General features: G+C 37.9%; 1 pseudogene; it reads left to right on the top strand.

Annotated features, from left to right (window-relative positions):
- The window catches only part of LOC141986232 (bifunctional heparan sulfate N-deacetylase/N-sulfotransferase 3-like), a 51,037-nt pseudogene extending 35,439 nt beyond the window's left edge, over positions 1-15,598 (top strand).
- The last annotated feature ends 2,930 nt before the right edge of the window (positions 15,599-18,528 follow it).

Here is an 18,528-nt window from a genome sequence, read left to right as displayed (position 1 = left end):
CATGTTGTTGATCCATGTATATTGTCAGTCTTGGAAAATGGACCAGTGTAATTTTGGGATAAAATGATGTATTTAGGGGAAAAGAGAAAATCACCATTGAAGGAAGGCTTTAGTTTACTTTCTGTTATTATGGAGAAGTGAAAATCAAGTCTGCAGCCAGCTTCTATTGCAAAAACGTTTTTATATCCTCCATATACCTTTGACTGAGAGAACCCATGTTGCCTGAAAATTGCTGGATTTATTTTAAAGTTTCTGCAAAATTTGATTTTTTTTAATTACAAGTCATTAAAAATTAACTTGCTTTCAAATGTTTACTTGTATTTAACATTATTTAATCTCCCTTTAGCTCAAAACTAGTCTGTTACTATACCTCCAAACTATAGTTAAAGCTCATTGAACATCAATGCACCAGCTTATTTGAACAGAATAGGCTAAGCAAATGTATTAACAATTGGGAAAATTCCTTTATTAAGAAATTAAACAAGTTATTAACAATTATTTGTAGGTAGTTTGGAGCTCAATGTTCTTTCCATTGATTTCAGTAGCAATTATGCATCCAATATTGCTCCAATTATTGTCAGTAAGATTTTGTTTTTTCATTCCATCTCAACTATTTAATTTTTTTTAAATTGACTTCATTGATTCAACCAGTTCTAATTTGGATAATTTATTACCTTTTTCATAATTCAAAAACAGTGGGACCCACAATGAAAATAAGGAGCAGTATATTTCAAACTGATAGAAGGAAATATTTTTACACAACACATTTCACCTAGGGAACTCATTACTGGAAGATATTATTGAAGACAAGAGCACAGTGGGATTCAAAATCAGTTATATGGATAATACTAATATCCTCATCTCCACCAGCAAGATTAAAAATGCATAAAGGATATTAAGCCTCATGCATCAGCACATAAACCATCCTATAAATGTATGGGGTTAGGAAGAAAAGCTTGTCTATAGGCATGTTATTAAAAAAATGGAGTTTTTTTACACTTGGTTCTGGCCACTGTAAAATAGAATAATAGAATATTAGGGTTGGAAGAGATCTCAGGAGGTCATCTAGTCGAATCCCCTGCTTAAAACAGGAACAATACCAACTAAAAAAACAGGAGTACTTGTGGCACCTTAGAGACTAACCAATTTATTTGAGCATAAGCTTTCGTGAGCTACAGCTCACTTCATCGGATGTGGAGAAAATACAGTGGGGAGATTTATATACACAGAGAACATGAAACAATAGGTGTTACCATACACACTGTAATGAGAGTGATCACTTAAGGTGAGCTATTACCAGCAGGAGAGAAAAAAAAAAACCTTTTGTAGTGATAATCAAGGTGGGCCATTTCCAGCAGTTGACAAGAACGTCTGAGGAACAGCGGGGGGTTGAAGGGGGGAAATAAACATGGGGAAATAGTTTTACTTTGTGGAATGACACATCCACTCCCAGTCTTTATTCAAGCCTAAGTTAATTGTATCCAGTTTGCAAATTAATTCCAATTCAGCAGTCTCTTGTTGGAGTCTGTTTTTGAAGTTTTTTTGTTGAAGAATTGCCACTTTTAGGTCTGTAATCGAGTGACCAAAGAGATTGAAGTGTTCTCCGACTGGTTTTTGAATGTTATAATTCTTGACGTCTGATTTGTGTCCATTTATTCTTTTACGTAGAGACTGTCCAGTTTGGCCAATGTACATGACAGAGGGGCATTGCTGGCACATGATGGCATATATCCTGAAGGACGACCCATCACTCTCACAAATCTTGGGAGACAGGCTAGTCCTTGCTTACAGACAGCCCCCCAACCTGAAGCAAATACTCACCAGCAACCACATACCACACAACAGAACCACTAACCCAGGAACCTATCCTTGCAACAAAACCCATTGCCAACTGTGTCCACATATCTATTCAGGGGACACCATCACAGGGCCTAATCACATCAGCCACACTATCAGAGGCTCATTCACCTGCACATCTACCAATGTGATATATACCATCATGTGCCAGCAATGCCCCTCTGCCATGTACATTAGCCAAACTGGACAGTCTCTACATAAAAGAATAAATGGACACAAATCAGACGTCAAGAATTATAACATTCAAAAACGAGCCGGAGAACACTTCAATCTCTTTGGTCACTCGATTACAGACCTCAAAGTGGCAATTCTTCAACAAAAAAAACCTTCAAAAACAGACTCCAACCAGAGACTGCTGAATTGGAATTAATAATAAACCAGCTCTCCTGGATTCCTTGCCCCCTCATATTAGCCTCCCATGGGATCCTGCCCATCAGATCCCTAAGGAAGTCAAATTCTGCTTTTCTGAAGTCCAGGGTCTGTATTTTGCTACTCTCCTTTCTTCCTTTTGTCAGGATCCTGAACTCAACCATCTCATGGTCACTTCTGCCTAGGTTGCCACCCACTTCTACTTCCCCTACCAATTCTTCCCTGTTTGTAAGCAGAAGGTCAAGAGGAGCACGGCCCCTAGTTGTTTCCTCCAGCACTTGTACCAGGAAGTTATCCCCAACACTCTCCAAAAATATCCTGGATTGTTTGTGCATTGCTGTATTGCTCTCCCAGCAGATGTCAGGGTGATTGAAGTCCCCCATTAGAACCAGGGCCTGTGATCTGGAAACTTCAATTAGTTGTCCGAAGAAAGCCTCGTCTACCTCATCCTTCTGATCCTGTGGTCTATAGCACATGCCCACCATGACATCATCGTTGTTGCTCTCGCCTCTAGACTTAACTGAAAGACTCTCAACAGGCTTTTCTCCAGTTTCATACTGCCCTTCCTGAACAGTTTATACCCATCCATGACAGTGCTCCAGTCATGTGAACTGCCACACCAAGTTTCTGTTATTCCAATCACATCATAGTTCCTTGATTGTGCCAGGACGTCCAATTCTTCCTGCCTTTTTCCCAGGCTTCTTGGGTTTGTGGACATGCACCTAAGATCATAGAATATCAGGGTCGGAAGGGACCTCAGGAGGTCATCTAGTCCAACCCCCTGCTCAAAGCAGGACCAGTCCCCAGTTTTTGCCCAGATCCCTAATTGGCCCCCTCAAGGATTGAACTCACAACCCTGGGTTTAGCAGGCCAATGCTCAAACCACTGAGCTATCCCTCCCCCTTAACTAGCCCATTGCCCTACTTTCTCAGTATGAATCAGGAGGCTTCTCATCTTGTACCCTCCTCCTTGTGTTTCCTCCCAGTATCCCACTTCCCCACTTACCTCTGGGCTTAGGTCACCATTCCCCGGTGAACCTAGTTTAAAGCCCTCCTCACTAGGTTAGCAAGCCTGCCTGCGAAGACGCTCTTCCCTCTCTTGTTAGGTGGATCCCATCTCTTCCTAGCAATCCTTCTTCCCCGAACAACATCCCATGGTCAAAGAATTCAAAGCCCTCTCTCCAACACAACCTGCGTAACCAGGCATTCACCTCCACAATTTGACGGTCCCTACATGGGCCTTTTCCTTCAACAGCGAGGATGGAAGAGAACACGACTTGCACCTCAAACTCCTTTATCCTCCTTCCCAGAGCCACATAGTCTGCAGTATCCAATACAATACAAGTATCAATACAATACAATACAAGTATCCCCATTAGCTTTAGTGGGACAATTTGTGTAAGAACTACCATGAAAGTACTGTAGAATCAGGCTGCTAGAAAGTAGCTAGTTTAATAAGTCAGAGATACCAGAAAGTTCTCTAGCAATGTCAATGGGGTCTTTCTTTCACATACTTGAGGAGAATATGATTCCTTCATAACTTTTTTATTTAAAGGGAGCAGGAGATGACAGGACATTTTTGTATGTTGATAAGAAAAATCTTAGCATATATACATATGCATAAATTGGTCCATTGTGGTAGTAGACTATGCTGCACTGAAATAAAGTGCCTTCATTATATTTCTGTGATAAATATCTCCCTCCACAGCTGCGATTATCAAAGGACTTGATTAAGGGATTGATTTGAATGAAACAGCATAATTGACCCAGGAGGAAAGATGAATTAATATGGACAACAAAGCCTTTAAGTAAGCATGATATATTAGGATGTAGCACTGGGAAATGTCAGCAGTCATGATTCATTATTTTGTAGTCATCTTTTGATTGAAAAAAGGATATTTGTTTTTATTACATACAGTACTTACATTTTCCAGCATAACATAGTCTTCATAGTTTTAAAGTAGTCTTCAAAAGGTCAAACAAGGATGTCTTGCCTCGCTCGTCCATAAGCTCATGCTGTGTATTAGTTTGACAAAGAAATATGTAATGGACACTTAGCTGGATTCCTTTTTGTGAGCAACAATAAACAAAGTATAAGGTTATTGGAATAATACTACAGTTTTTCACTTTTTATTGAGGGGAAAAATAAGAGAGGCAAAAACTTTATGAAATATTGAAATTCAATTTCTGAAAGATTCAAACAGCATTTAAACTTTTCCGTGCTCTATATTTTTAAGTGCAAATTGCCAGGGATATATATCTTTTGTATTTTGCCATTTAATGCCCCTATGAACTAATGTTAATACACTTTGATAGTACTTTTCATCCTGAAATCACTTTACAATATTAACTGAGGAATCTTCACAACATTCCTATAAGGTAGATTGGTTTTATTATCCCTATTTTGTAGATGGGGAAACTCAAAAGTGAGACAAAGAAATCAAGAAGTGAAGTACCGAGTGAGAGTCAGGGTCAGAGCAATTCTTGTTACTAATGTAGTTTTGTTTTGAAAATGCTTTTGCTTCTTTAACAGAAAGCATAAGATATGCACGTGTGGACATAATATAAACATTTTCTGCTTTGATTAATAATGAAAGTGTCAAGGAATGATTTTGGAAAAGGTTATTGAGTTAGAAGTCAAGATGTGATATCAGGCTTCTGACGGAGTGTTCACAGAATTAGTGAAATAAATAGAGCTAGTAGTGGCTAGCATCACTAGAATCTTTCTCCCTCCCAATGATGCCTGCCCAGTTTTCTCCCTGCTAGACTTTCCCATATATAATTTCACATTTCCCCACCATTTCTGTCCCTGATTTGTCATGTGTACTGTCTGTAACTGACAAGGAAAGGATGCTCAGGTCTATCCAATTCACTGCAGTACTTGGGAAGAGAATGTCAAGAGCATGGAGGATCTTGTCAGATTCCTAAAACAGTAACCCCACATCCCTGCTGATTAAGTTCTGAGAGTGCAAGAATTTTTTTAGTGCTGTCCTTGCACATGCCTTTGCTGGGCTCTATGAAATGTTCTGGCTACCTCCAAATTGCTTAACTCAATCACCAGAATAAGTTCCAATAAAACAAGCATTATTCTTTGCAAAACAATATGTCTTGGAATTGAGGAATTGTGTTAATTTCTAGAACCTACTTCTTGCTTCAAGGAATGTCATATCTAAAGTTATCATTTCAGCTACTTAAGGCAAGGAGTGCAAATTAGTTGAATGTTAAATTTAGACATAGATAAATGGAAAAAAAAATCTTGAATTTTATGACCCGCAATAATGAACACTCTAATCTGGTATCAAATGCTGCAAAAAATATACAGGGCTATCTTAAACAACAAAAATGTTATTTTCACCAAATCCATATTTTTTCTGTCAGGCCTAATTTAGACCTGGTGTGGGCTGGCAAACAAATAGGGCCAATTCTGCATTACCCCACTAGCTCCTCCAATTTTGCTGAAATCAGTGGGAATGTAGGGTCAGAAGGAATGTAAGAACAAACATATAGAGTTCAGACCGGTTCCCAAGCTTCTTTCATTGACACCCCTAGAACTAGACCCCTTGCAGAATCAGGAACTGAGTGATGCTTCCCTGGGATGATGTTACGGAATGATGTGGAAGATAGCATCATCCTCCCATCTTTATATTAGAGTTACATAGATTTATTAGTCCTGGAGCCTTCACAATGCTCATGGAATCTGTTAACTTCATCTAAAGACAAGCAAAAAATATAGTATAAAATAGCTTCAAGTCCCTCTTTAAAACTGACCTCTACCAAAACTGCCATCTGATAACTGTTAGGCAGGTCAGAACATAAGAATAGCCATACTGGGTCGGACTAGTGGTCCATCTAGTTCAGTATCCTGTCTTCTGACAGTGACTGATGCCAGATGCTTCAAGGGGAATGAACAGAACAGAGAAGTTATAAAGTGATCCATCCCACTGCCATCCAATCCTGGCTTCTGGAAGTCAGGGGAGTTGTGGTGGCTGCTACTGATTGGCTGTGTGCACAATTGTAGACAGTCTATGCTAAAAGTACCCTATTATCTGATCGTATTAATGAGTAAGTAATGATCCCTTATAAAGAACACCCGTGATATTATACAGCAATCATCCTAAATATTTAGCAAATTAATGAAATGTATATCTCTATCTCTCTATGTCTACTTTGAAAAGTTCAGACTATATCTTTAAGTAGAATATTGTAGGTTCCTTTGCGCATAAGGAGTCTTTCCTAATTAAAATATTTCATTTGTAGATAATTGCAATTTTTTAAAAAAACTTTGTACTATAACAAGTAGCTCTACTTTGTTGACATATATGGCACAGGAACAAAAGCTTAAATGAATGTGGTAAAACTGAGCTCACTGATACTAATTCAGAAGAAAGGAACATTGAAACAATTTATATTTGATGGGTCAGTTCTTTGTGCATGCTTCTTTGTGCAACTCTGTCTAAAATAAAATTGTATTGAAGTTTTCATATATCACCTAGTATGAGGTCCTTTGAACTGGTACTCAGCCCAGAAATGCTCTGTATCTGCTTCAATTCCAATTTCAATTTTTATTTCAATTCACTAGGCATCATGTTTTTCTATGTAATCTCTAGGGATCCCAAACAGTCTACAAAAAAGTCCATTTTACTGCCCTAGTTATGGTGTTACTTGATGCTTCAGACTAGTTAAGTGCACGAGAAGTAAAATACTCAGCATGAGCTGAAACTTAAAAAAAATAATAGTTACACTTTCAATTGTAAAGAGATGGGTCCCCCTATTTTGTTGTTGAAATTGCTGTGAAACAATAAGGGACTGTCCAGCTCCAATGCAGATTGAGCCCTACATCTCATACAATCTGATTCTGATCCAGTAAAGTACTTAAGTCCATGATTAACTTTAATCATGTAAGTAGCCCAATTGAAGTCAGTCATATGCTTAAATTGAGCACATGCTTACATTCTTTGCTGGGTTGGTGTCTCAATGGAGTATCATTTAAATGCCCATCAGGATGTATCCAGATAAAAAGCACAATAAAAAGCTTCTTTACTGTAAGTGCTATTTTATAGTTCTATGTGCTCAGTGATAAATTTATTAGTAAATGAAGGTAATGAGGGAAAATGCTGTGAACCAAAACCAGAATAGGGATAGAAAAGCTGCATTTAACTCTTATTTGTTTTCATTGTGTACAAAGTAGACAGAAAAACTGCATATTTATGTGATGACTGAGCCTGCGGGGCAGGAGGGATCCAGAGCTCGGGCTCCAGACCGAGCCGGAAGTCTTCACAGCAATGAAAGGGCCCCGCAGCCTGAGCCCAGCGAGCCTGAGTGAGCTGGCATTGGTCAGCCGCCGGTTTTTCTTTATTATGTAGACATACCCTTATTGAGAATTCAAGTGGCCTTAATTCAGTTTCATTTAATTCACTTCCAAGGTAAATTAAGATAAACTGAATTTTAAGGCTACTTGAATTCTTCATAAGAGAGTCCACAAGGGGTTTAGTGTAGTATAACTAATCTACATTTAATGTTAACTTGGATTAATTTTCCTGCATCTCCCAATGTAAACAAGACTAAGTCTGCCAGAATCAATAGAATAATAGAGTTCAGAAGTGCTGACTCCTAGACTCTGGGACTGCTAAACCATAGATGCTAATGCTCTCGGAATATGTGGGCCAAATTGATCTCTGATGTAACTCACATTGTGTGTGAATCTAGTTCTGTGGATCCAATTGTCTCCTCATATATTCTTATGCAACATCCATAGATGTTAATGGGAATTGTTCATGCGTATCTAAAGGCAGATTTGGACCCAAAATGACAACAACATCCATTTATAGAAAATAAGAATTACTTTCATTATAGTAGTGAGGAGTCTTCCAAATGTCAGATTAGAGATATAAACTGGAGAGCAGGACTACAATTTTTGTCCTTTGGAGTATCCATTTCTCAATTTGATGGAGAGGAAAATAAATGGGAGACATAGTTCATTACTTCCTGTTTATGGACAGCTTGTAACTTTTTGTCAATTTACCATGCATGTTTAGTTGTTACATAACTGAGAGAGTGGGAGTGGAAGAATTAGGATTATTTAAAATCATTATAGATTTAATTCAATAGCAATCCTTCTAAAAATAACCTTCAAATACTTTACTTCCCCCACAGAGGATTACTTGTTGTTAAGTAAAAGATATACAAAGCCACAGTGAGTGCTCAAGAAAGCAACCCAAGATGAAGGACATTGCTGACGTGGCTTGAATTAAACAGAGAAGGGCACACACTGTAGTTGTAAAACAACAGGTCTTTAGTTTTGTTAGATTCAAAGAAGAGAGCCTTTCCCCACTAGTACAGCATGAGCAAATGAGGAAAGTTCATGTTAAAAGAACTGTAATTCTAGGAAATCTATTTAATCTAAAGATTAAATAAAAAATAGGCATGCAAGGAAAGTATGATGACTTTGCTCTTTCCTCTAAAGGTGACGTAGAAGTGTACACAGGCCCTGTGTACTCTGCAATTCTTAATTTGTCACAAAGTCCACTGCTCACCATGGAATTCTCCTTCATAATCTAATTTTCCTTTTATTTAAGTTTCTAGCCTTCATAATCGGTAAGGTAAAGTGTCTTCCTGAATCAGCAGATAGCCTGAAACACTGACTTTGGCAACTGTGAATTGCCATATTGATTTCAATGGGGTGCTGTTTCTGAAAGCTTAAGATGGTAATTTAAATATTGACATTTAATTATTTCACTGCCAAACCTGAGCCAGACTGTGATGCCTTTATGCATACTGACTAGGACCTTTGAAGTCTAAGGGACTACTTGTAGAACAAGGTACTATTCAGCAAGGATTTTAGGTATAACTATTTTATCAGAAACATCCAGTTTATCCAAGACATTCAGCCAATATGCTTATCCCACACTCTGCAATTGTCTCTCATGCCTTCTCATGTGCCTTTAATCCTAGTTGTCCCCTATCCATTTATCAAATTGTCCAGCTTCCATTTTGACAACACCTATAGTGCAGGGATGTATTGTCAATACAAAAGTCTGTGACACACTAAAAACTGACAATTTGGAGATTGTATGAAACAAATAGAATTTAATATTTTGAAATATTTACTACTATACTGGGAAGACTATGGTGATAGTTTTACACTTGGTGAGGTTTGAAAATGTTTAGTTAATGTTTTATTGCATTTGGGAAAAAACGGTTTTCAGGAGTTTGAACAAAAAGCAAATATATATGAACTATTTAGGAAAGAGTTTAAAGTGATGCAAATTTATTTAAATCAAGACATGTGAAAACATAGTTTTCTTTTCTTTTTGATGCCCCAACCTGGATAAAAGGCCCTTCTAGGATTTCCGGTGCTGTGTCAGCTGCTGCTACCCCTTTTCATTTCACATCACTGAGCAGCAAATTATGCCAGGCCCAGGTATCAATGGTAACATGCTACTGAGGGAAAAGGATTTCTGTGACCTCCGTCCTCTCCAGCACACCCAGACAGAAAGGAGGTATAATTCAATGCAGAGCCTATGGGTAATCAACACAATTCTGTGCTGTGTGGCTTTTGTCTCTGGCTACATCATTTCACATAAGGTAAACTGAGAATTTTACGTAAGGTAAAGTGGCAGGGTAAATACAGTAGTAGGACTGCTTGTGTTCAGGAGGATTAATAGATATGGGCTTTTGTAGTCTAAGCTCTGAATATACAAGTGTTTTCCTCCTTCAGTAGTACTATAGCCTTCCAATAGGAGTAGTGGAGACAAAACTACCTAACTAGTTTAAAGACAGGACTTGATAAATTTATGAGTGGATCATATGATGGGATTGCCTGTGTTAGCAGGGAACTGGACTTGCTGTTCCTATGTACCCTCTAACTAGCACTAGCAATATAGCTACCATGACATCCTTGGCCTATTACATCTTTACCAGTGACTCAAGCCACAATTTTCAGATACAAAAAGAAGCATTTCCATCCTCCTATCATGATCAATCTCAAGATCCCAACTAAGGAACGTTGAGTTGAAAGATTATAGTTTTTAATCTTTGAAAAATATATATATATACCTAAGGTATTTTTGTGTCTGAAACTGGTTTTGCAAGTGGAGTGAGTCAAAAACGATGAAAAATGTCCGTAGCAAATTTTGCTTTATACTGAAATTGTGGGTTTTGCTTTTGAGCATTTTGATTTTTGCCTAATCTAATTGAAAAAAACTGCTAAGAGTTTTTGGGGTTTTATGTTTGTTTTTAACAAGAAGCACATTGCTAACAAATAGAATGCAAAGATCACATGACCTGTGCTTGGGGTTAGTCTGTTGGGCATGAAGAAAGTCACTTCCACTTTGGTGAATACCAGCTTTCAGTCTGTAATTGTCCTCCATGACTGTATTTAAACTTCTATTTATTAAACCTACACTTCTCAATGAAATAACGGTCAATTTAGAGCTGGTGAAATTTGGCTGATCATCCCACCAGTTTAGTTGTTATATGGTCATGCTTGTTTTCCAAACTGAAAGGGATCACATGCATTCTTTTGCAATTTCCCAATATAATGATTTTTTTTTCTATTGGGCTTAGGCCATTAACAAGCTTTTAACTTAAGAACATAAAAACGGCCCTACTGGGTCAGACCAAATGTCCATCTAGCCCAGTATCCTGTCTTCTGATAGTGGCCAGTGCCAGGTGCCCCAGAGGAAATGAACAGAACAGGTAATCATCAAGTGATCTATCTCCTATTGCTCATTCCCAGCTTCTGGCAAACAGAGGCTAGGGACACCATTCCTGCCCATTCTGGCTAATAGCCATGGATGGACCGATCCTCCCTGAATTTATCTAGTTCTTTTTTGAACCCTGTTATGATCTTGAACTTAACAATATCCTCTGGCAAGGAGTTCCACAGGTTGACTGTGCGTTGTGTGAAGAAATACTCCTTTTATTTGTTTTAAACCTGCTGCCTATTAATTTCATTTGGTGACCCCTAGTTCTTGTGTCATGAGAAGGAGTAAACAACACTTCCTTATCTTATTTCTCTACAACATTCATGATTTTATAGACTTTAATCACATCTCCCCTTAGCTGTCTCTTTTCCAAGCTGAAAAGTCCCAGTCTTATTAATCTCTCCTCATATGGAAGCCGTTCCATGCCCCTTATCATTTTTCTTGCCCTTTTCTGAACCTTTTCCAATTGCAATATGTCTTTTTTGAGATGGGGTGACCACATCTGCACACAGTATTCAAGATGTGGGCATACCATGGATTTATATAGAGGCACCATGATATTTTCTGTCCTATTATCTATTCCTTTCTTAATTATTCCCAGCATTCTGTTTGCTTTTTTGACTGCCGCTGCACATTGAATGAATGTTTTCAGAGAACTATCCACAATGACTCCAAGATCTCTTTCTTGAGTGGTAACAGCTAATTTAGATCCCATCATTTTCTATGTATAGTTGGGATTATACTTTCCAATGTGCATTGCTTTGCATTTATCAACATTAAATTTCATCTGCCATTTTGTTGCCCAGTCACCCAGTTTTGAGAAATCCTTTTGTAGCTCTTCACAATCTGTCTGGGTCTTAACTATCTTTAGTAATTTTGTATCATCTGCAAATTTTGCCACCTGTCATAAATATAAAGGGAAGGGTAAACCCCTTTAAAATCCCTCCTGGCTAGAGGAAAACTCCTCTCACCTGTAAAGGGTTAAGAAGCTAAAGGTAACCTCGCTGGCACCTGACCAAAATGACCAATGAGGAGACAAGATACTTTCAAAAGCTGGGAGGAGGGAGAAAAACAAAGGGTCTGTGTCTGTCTGTATGCTGCTTTTGCCGGGGACAGAACAGGAATGGAGTCTTAGAACTTTTAGTAAGTAATCTAGCTAGGTATGTGTTAGATAATGATTTCTTTAAATGGCTGAGAAAAGAGTTGTGCTGAATAGAATGACTATTCTTGTCTGTGTGTCTTTTTTGTAACTTAAGGTTTTGCCTAGAGGGATTCTCTATGTTTTGAATCTAATTACCTTGTAAGGTATCTACCATCCTGATTTTACAGAGGTGATTCCTTTACTTCTATTAAAAGTCTTCTTGTAAGAAAACTGAATGCTTTTTCCTTGTTCTAAGATCAAAGGGTTTGGGTCTGTGGTCACCTATGCAAATTGGTGAGGATTTTTACCAAACCTTCCCCAGGAAGTGGGGTGCAAGGGTTGGGAGGATTTTGGGGGGAAAGACGTGTCCAAACTATGTTTTCCCAGTAAACCCAGATAAAGTTTGGTGGTGACAGTGGAAATCCAAGAGTAAAATAATTTTGTACCTTGGGGAAGTTTTAACCTAAGCTGATAAAAGTAAGCTTAGGAGGTTTTCATGCAGGTCCCCACATCTGTACCCTAGAGTTCAGAGTGGGGAAGGAACCTTGACACCACCTCACTGTTTACCCCTTTTCCTGGATCATTTATAAGTATGTTGAATAGGACTGGTCCCAGAACAGACCCCTGGGAGACCACTATTTACCCCTCTCCATTCTGAAAACTGACCATTTATACCTACCAGTCCATGAGAGCACCTTCCCTCTTATCCCATTGCAGCTTACTTTGCATAAGAGGCTTTGGTGAGGGACCTTGTCAAAGTCTTTCTGAAAATCTAAGTACACTATATCCACTGGATCCCCTTGGTCCACATGCTTTTTGACCCCCTCAAAGAATTCTAGTAGATTGGTGAGGCATGATTTCCTCTAAAACCATATTGACTCTTCCTCAACAGATTATATTCATCTATATGTCTGACAATATTGTTCTTTATTATAGTTTCAACCAGTTTCCCTGGTACTGAAGTCAGACTTACAGGCCTGTAATTGCCAGGATCACCTCTGGAGCCCTTTTTAAAAATTGGCATCACATTAGCTATCCTCCAGTCATCTGATACAGAAACTAATTTAACTTACAGACTACAGTTCCTTCAGAACTCTTGGGTGAATACCATCTGGTCCTGGTGACTTATTGCTGTTTAATTTATCAATTTGTTCCAAAACCACCTCTAATGATACCTCAGATCTGTCACCTTTTTGGAATGGAATGGTAAAGCTTTGGCAGCAGGTAAGTAAAATTGTCCTTTATCTGAGGAAGATTTTGTTCTTGTTCCCAATGAAACAAAGTTTCCAGAAATAAAGTGCCAAGTTGCCTTTTCTACACTTCCTTAAATGGGGATACTCCTAAAATGTGGGGCAGTCACTTCAATAAGCAATTAGAATTAGAGGTAACCACAGACCCCAACTATCATGATGCTCATCTTCATTGTTTAAATTAGCTGGCCCCAAAAATATCCAAGACACTCAACAAACTGGTCCTCCTGTGACTGAGATGCAAAACTGTAGAGCCTGTGTGTTCCTCAGAATTTCAATACATTATGGAGTAGCTGTGCTTTGAAGTTTCTCCCCTGGTCATTGAAGAGAGTCTGAGTTATCCCATACACACTGAGAACCTGTGAGATAGAGCTTGTGTCACAATCTATGCTCTCCAGTCACTTAATGCTACAAATTCAGGACATTTTTTAAGAAGTTTAGCCTTAGATAACAGTTCTAGGGCTGACCAAAAATGTAATATTTTGTAATTTAAAGATTCATTTTTTTTCAAAATTCCCTGTGAATTATTTTTGATCAAAAAATCAAAAATGATTTTTTAAATTTTTTAATCCATTTTTTCCTTTCTCCCTTCCTCCCTATTTTTACGTGTTTATTCTCCCTTTTCCAAATGACAAAATGAAAAACTGAAAACCAAAAATTTTTCAGTTTTCATTTTTTTGTTGAAAAACTGAAAACATTCAAATGACACAAATTCTTCTTCAAATTTTTATTTTTAAAAAGCCATGTTCCCTCAAAGTTTTGACTGGAAAGTGTCTACCTGTGCATTTGCACAACCTGTTGTGAGAGATCATCTTTACTTTGTAGCTCTCTAAGGGTTTTTTGTTTTGGTTTGGGTTTTTTTGTGACCAGCATGACAGGATAGATGTAACAGCAATGCTTGTAGATCAGTCATCTTTAACAGAAGCAGGATAGGTAACAGGTAAAGGGGTAGGGCATCAGCAGTGAAGTTCATTTTCAATGGGTGGGGTCTAACATAAAACTCTTATTCTTGCAGAATGATATCCTGCACTTAGCTGCTCTGAACTTTGATATTTCATGACTTTTCAGTGAGTTAGTTTGCAAACTTTTTAATGGCATTTTCCAAGGTTATTCTTTAAAAAAGAGAGACAAATTAAAGAGATTGCCTGTTAAATAATTTACAATGGAATACTGTCTTGTGCAAGATGTGTACTGGGAACCTTAGCTTTTGAAATATGCCACACTAACCTTTCAATATACAGAGGGTTTTTTTTCTTCATGTAATAAAATCACAGAATAAAAAAAATTTACAGCCATCTGTAATAGAAACATACAAGTCAGAATAATTTAGGGAGATTTGAAACAGATGTCTTAACTCAGACCTTCTAAATATTGGATAGTTTTAGATAAACCCTTAATGCCTATGTAGGGAGTTTTGGTCTGTTTGGTTTTGTTACAGAATCTTATAACAATTGAAAAGCTTTGTAAAAGAAGCAAAACATTCATAAACACTTGCTGGTTGGAACCATTTACTAAAATGTGAATAAAAGTCTGGGAGAGGCAGAGCCCAATAACTTTCTATTCTTTTAACATGTTAATCTTTTATAGTGATGTGTCTCAGACCATAAATCACATGCTTTCACTGCACCTACTGTGTAACTGTGTACAGTACTGTACAAAAATATATTGTTGATGGCAAATAAATTAGAAAGAAACATAAGATTGATAACACTATCTAATAACCTACCCATTTTATAGAGTGATTGTGTTAGAAATCAAATACTAGTAAGTGAAGACAAAGTAACTGTGCAATTTGAAGTGCGTTAACCTCTTTAAGAAACATCTAAATGCTCTCTCTTTGTTCACCACATTCTGTTTAGAACAAATTGTTATTTTAAAGCGTATAGCTAATTATTCATCTCACACCCAGAATCAGAATCTCCTTGTGTTTCGTGTACTGTATGTGCTCATGCAAAACCATATGTAGGTTATTATTACCAATTTAAAAATAGCATGGTACTCAGCTTCTTTAAAACTGTGATGCATCAGTAAACAGTGTTCTCTATTAGCTCACCTAAATGTATCATTTTTAAATATTAGTCTATTACTTGTTTTGTTTTTTAATCACTGGTGTCCGCTGTAATTATTTTCTCCCTCTTGCATTGCTGCAATCAGATATTTATAAAGAGTTTTCCATGACTGTCATTTTTTTGTAATTGTGAAGATGAGGGACCGTTCCTGGATCCCACCATGTCTGCACTGCGTGGCTTCCCCAATGGAGGTATTGGAGAACAGAGGTGATGCGCAGGAATGAGTTGCCACATTCTGCACTGTCTGGTGCTCCTCTGCACTGCTGGGCTCTCCAGACCCAGACACACTGAGATACAGTCAGATATCCAGTCTGAAGGTGATAAGTGAATGGATCACTGCAGTTAGAACCCTATTTAGGAGGAAGAGACAAAGTTTCTAGCACTCTTGAGAAAGAAAAAGCCAATTTTGTTTTTTGTCTTTCACATTAACTGATCTTCTTGGGAAAATGCCGTGTTAAACAGGACCCTGAAATTTCATATCATTTTGAGGTGTAGGAGACAGATGCATTCAGTGGAAGGAGATGATTATTGACTTAGCTAGTTCTTCAGCGCATATCCCCTTCTAACCAATGTTATTTCAGTCTTGCCAAGGTTGAACTAGTGTCAGCTTCACTTCATCCAGTTTTTGATCTCTTATTGAGATTGTAACATCCTTATGATGATGTTGATTGTGTTTGTGAGAAAGGAGCTATACAAGAGTGTGTTGTCTGCCTGGTGATGGCATCGAAGTCTGTGGTATCTCACTACCCAACAATGTGGTCTCATGTAGATATTAAAGAGGGAATGTCATTGCAGGAGCAGGATAGATCTCTGTATGACTGTATATATGAGGATTTGGGGGAAGATGAACAATTGAGTGTTTCTACTCTGAATCTGGAGAGGAATCTCTAGAGCCATTGGAGTTTTGTGCTATTCACTGCAGGGATGTCATGTGAGTGAACCTGCAATACATTGTGGTTGACTGTGCCAAAAGCTGAAGAGTTAAGCACTAGTGGCTTTGAGCTGTGGTCTGCATCCATTGCCATGAGGTGCAAATTTTTTTTTAATATCAATAAGGCTGTCCCCAGGTTGGAAATCTGATTGTGAAGCATCCAGGATGTTGGCAGATGTCTCGTGGTGGTGGAGCTTGGCTGTGTCTACTTTCATGATTTTTGGATACAATTTTCAAAAGATCCTAAGTGAGTTAGGAAGTCCCAGTGGGTATGTTTACACAGCATTTTGGAGTGACTTGGAGTGAGCCATTTAGATGGGGTCGACAGACTTGGGTTAGCAGGGCTCATGCTATCACTTTAGAAATGACTGTATAGACAGCACTTTGAAATTGCAGCTCAGACTGGAGCCCACACTGTTCCCTAAGCTTCAGAGCCTGAGCTCCAGCTCAAGCTGCAAGTTCAAATGCTGTGTAGACATACCCCTGGACTTCCAATGAGACTGGTCTCTAAGTCACTTATGAAAATGGGACTTCGGCTCCTAAGCCTCATTGTAGGTCAATGAGACTTTGGCTTCTAAGCCACTTAGGAACTTCTGAAAATTTGACCCTCTGTTGACAGATGCTGCTCAACAATCGGAACAACATTATGTTACCAGGAATGAAAAGAAAATTTGATAGTTTCTCTGAAGCAGTGGTTCTCAACCTATTTACCATTGTGGGCAGCATATGCAGCTCTCTATATGTTATGTGGGTTGTATCCACGCAATATATAAACTACCTGTATCACCCTGAGGATGTCACATGGGCCGCAGCTGTGTGCTGATTGGCCCGCAAACTGGGAACCACTGCTCTAAAGGAATAATTGTAGAAAACAGCTTCCATAGACTTTGTGCAGTTTATGCTGAATGGTTTGGACTACAACAGAGACAAGACATGGCATGTCTTGGCATCTTTTTTTGCAGATGGTCACAGGTCTTTATAGTTAGATAGAACCCAAAAATATCAGGTATAAATAGCATAGGCTCATAAACCTTATCTTTACAATGTACAAGAAGTGGCACTTTTAATTACTTTGTTACAAAAAGAAAATCAATACTTACTCATCAATCTGTGGTTGAGAGTTTGTTACCTTCCTGCAGTTCAGTGAAGATCACTAAATCAATGTCCCTTTTTAGCAATTAAAATTCTTCTAAGTGTGAAAAATATTCAAATGGACAATATCCAGAATAGCTTAAATACAAAGATTATTCAACTGCAGTCCAAGCAACATCATTTTACTTTATGCAGTTTTTAAACTCTTTTCTTGTATCAAGGTTATTACATGGCACAATTTTATAAAATGACAACCCTTCAGAGTCAGGAGTGGTAAATACCCTCTGACTTCACCAAAATGAATGTGGGGAAGCTGGAAAAAAAGATTCAGAGAAAGAAAGAATAAATATGATAACTTTAAGAAAATCTAATGAGAAAGCTATAGGAAGTCTAACATTAATTCCTGAATTTCATGCAATCACTTTAAAACCATAAAATAGCCATATTTTGCTTAATTATATTCCTACTCAATGGCCTCTACACAATGTATCCTACTAAAAATTCAGTACTCACATTTGTATTAATACACAATGGATCTTAACATTTTGATATTTAATGTACTCTGGTCTTTACCTGTATCTTGGTACTAACTATGAGAATTAGAATGTACAATATCACAAATACTGAAGTAAATTTAACTACTAGGAATAATTAACATCAAGTTTTTAATGGTTTGTATATGACATGTTGGCTAGCATTTGGGGAAAGTGAAGTCAGAAATAATATGAAATGCTACTGAAACATTATGGGTGAAATTCTGCCTCAGTTAAGCCTGTGCAACTTCTTGAAACTAATGAAGTCACCAAATTGGTGAGGGTAAAAATGTATTGCTCCAGAATATCTTTAACCGAAATCTTCAATGGGAAAAAAACTATGCATGGTACATTACCCATATTTTTCCTGTTTTTGAAAAAATCTTAACAAGGAGGGGGGAAATCACATGGATCCTGAATGTGTACTGTGACAGACACAGACCAGTGGGGTACAGGAGTCTGATAGAAGGCAAATATACTAGCCACTGGATGAATAGTTTTCTGTTCCCTGAGTGACCAGAACAGAGGCTTCCCTAGAGCAATCAGGAACCTGCTAGAACCAATTAAGACAGGCAAGCTAAT

The sequence above is a fragment of the Natator depressus genome, chromosome 4 (assembly GCF_965152275.1).
Source record: "Natator depressus isolate rNatDep1 chromosome 4, rNatDep2.hap1, whole genome shotgun sequence".
In the NCBI taxonomy this organism is placed as follows: Eukaryota; Metazoa; Chordata; order Testudines; family Cheloniidae; genus Natator; species Natator depressus.
Note: the sequence above shows the minus strand (reverse complement) of the source record. Positions and strands in the feature narration are given on the sequence as shown.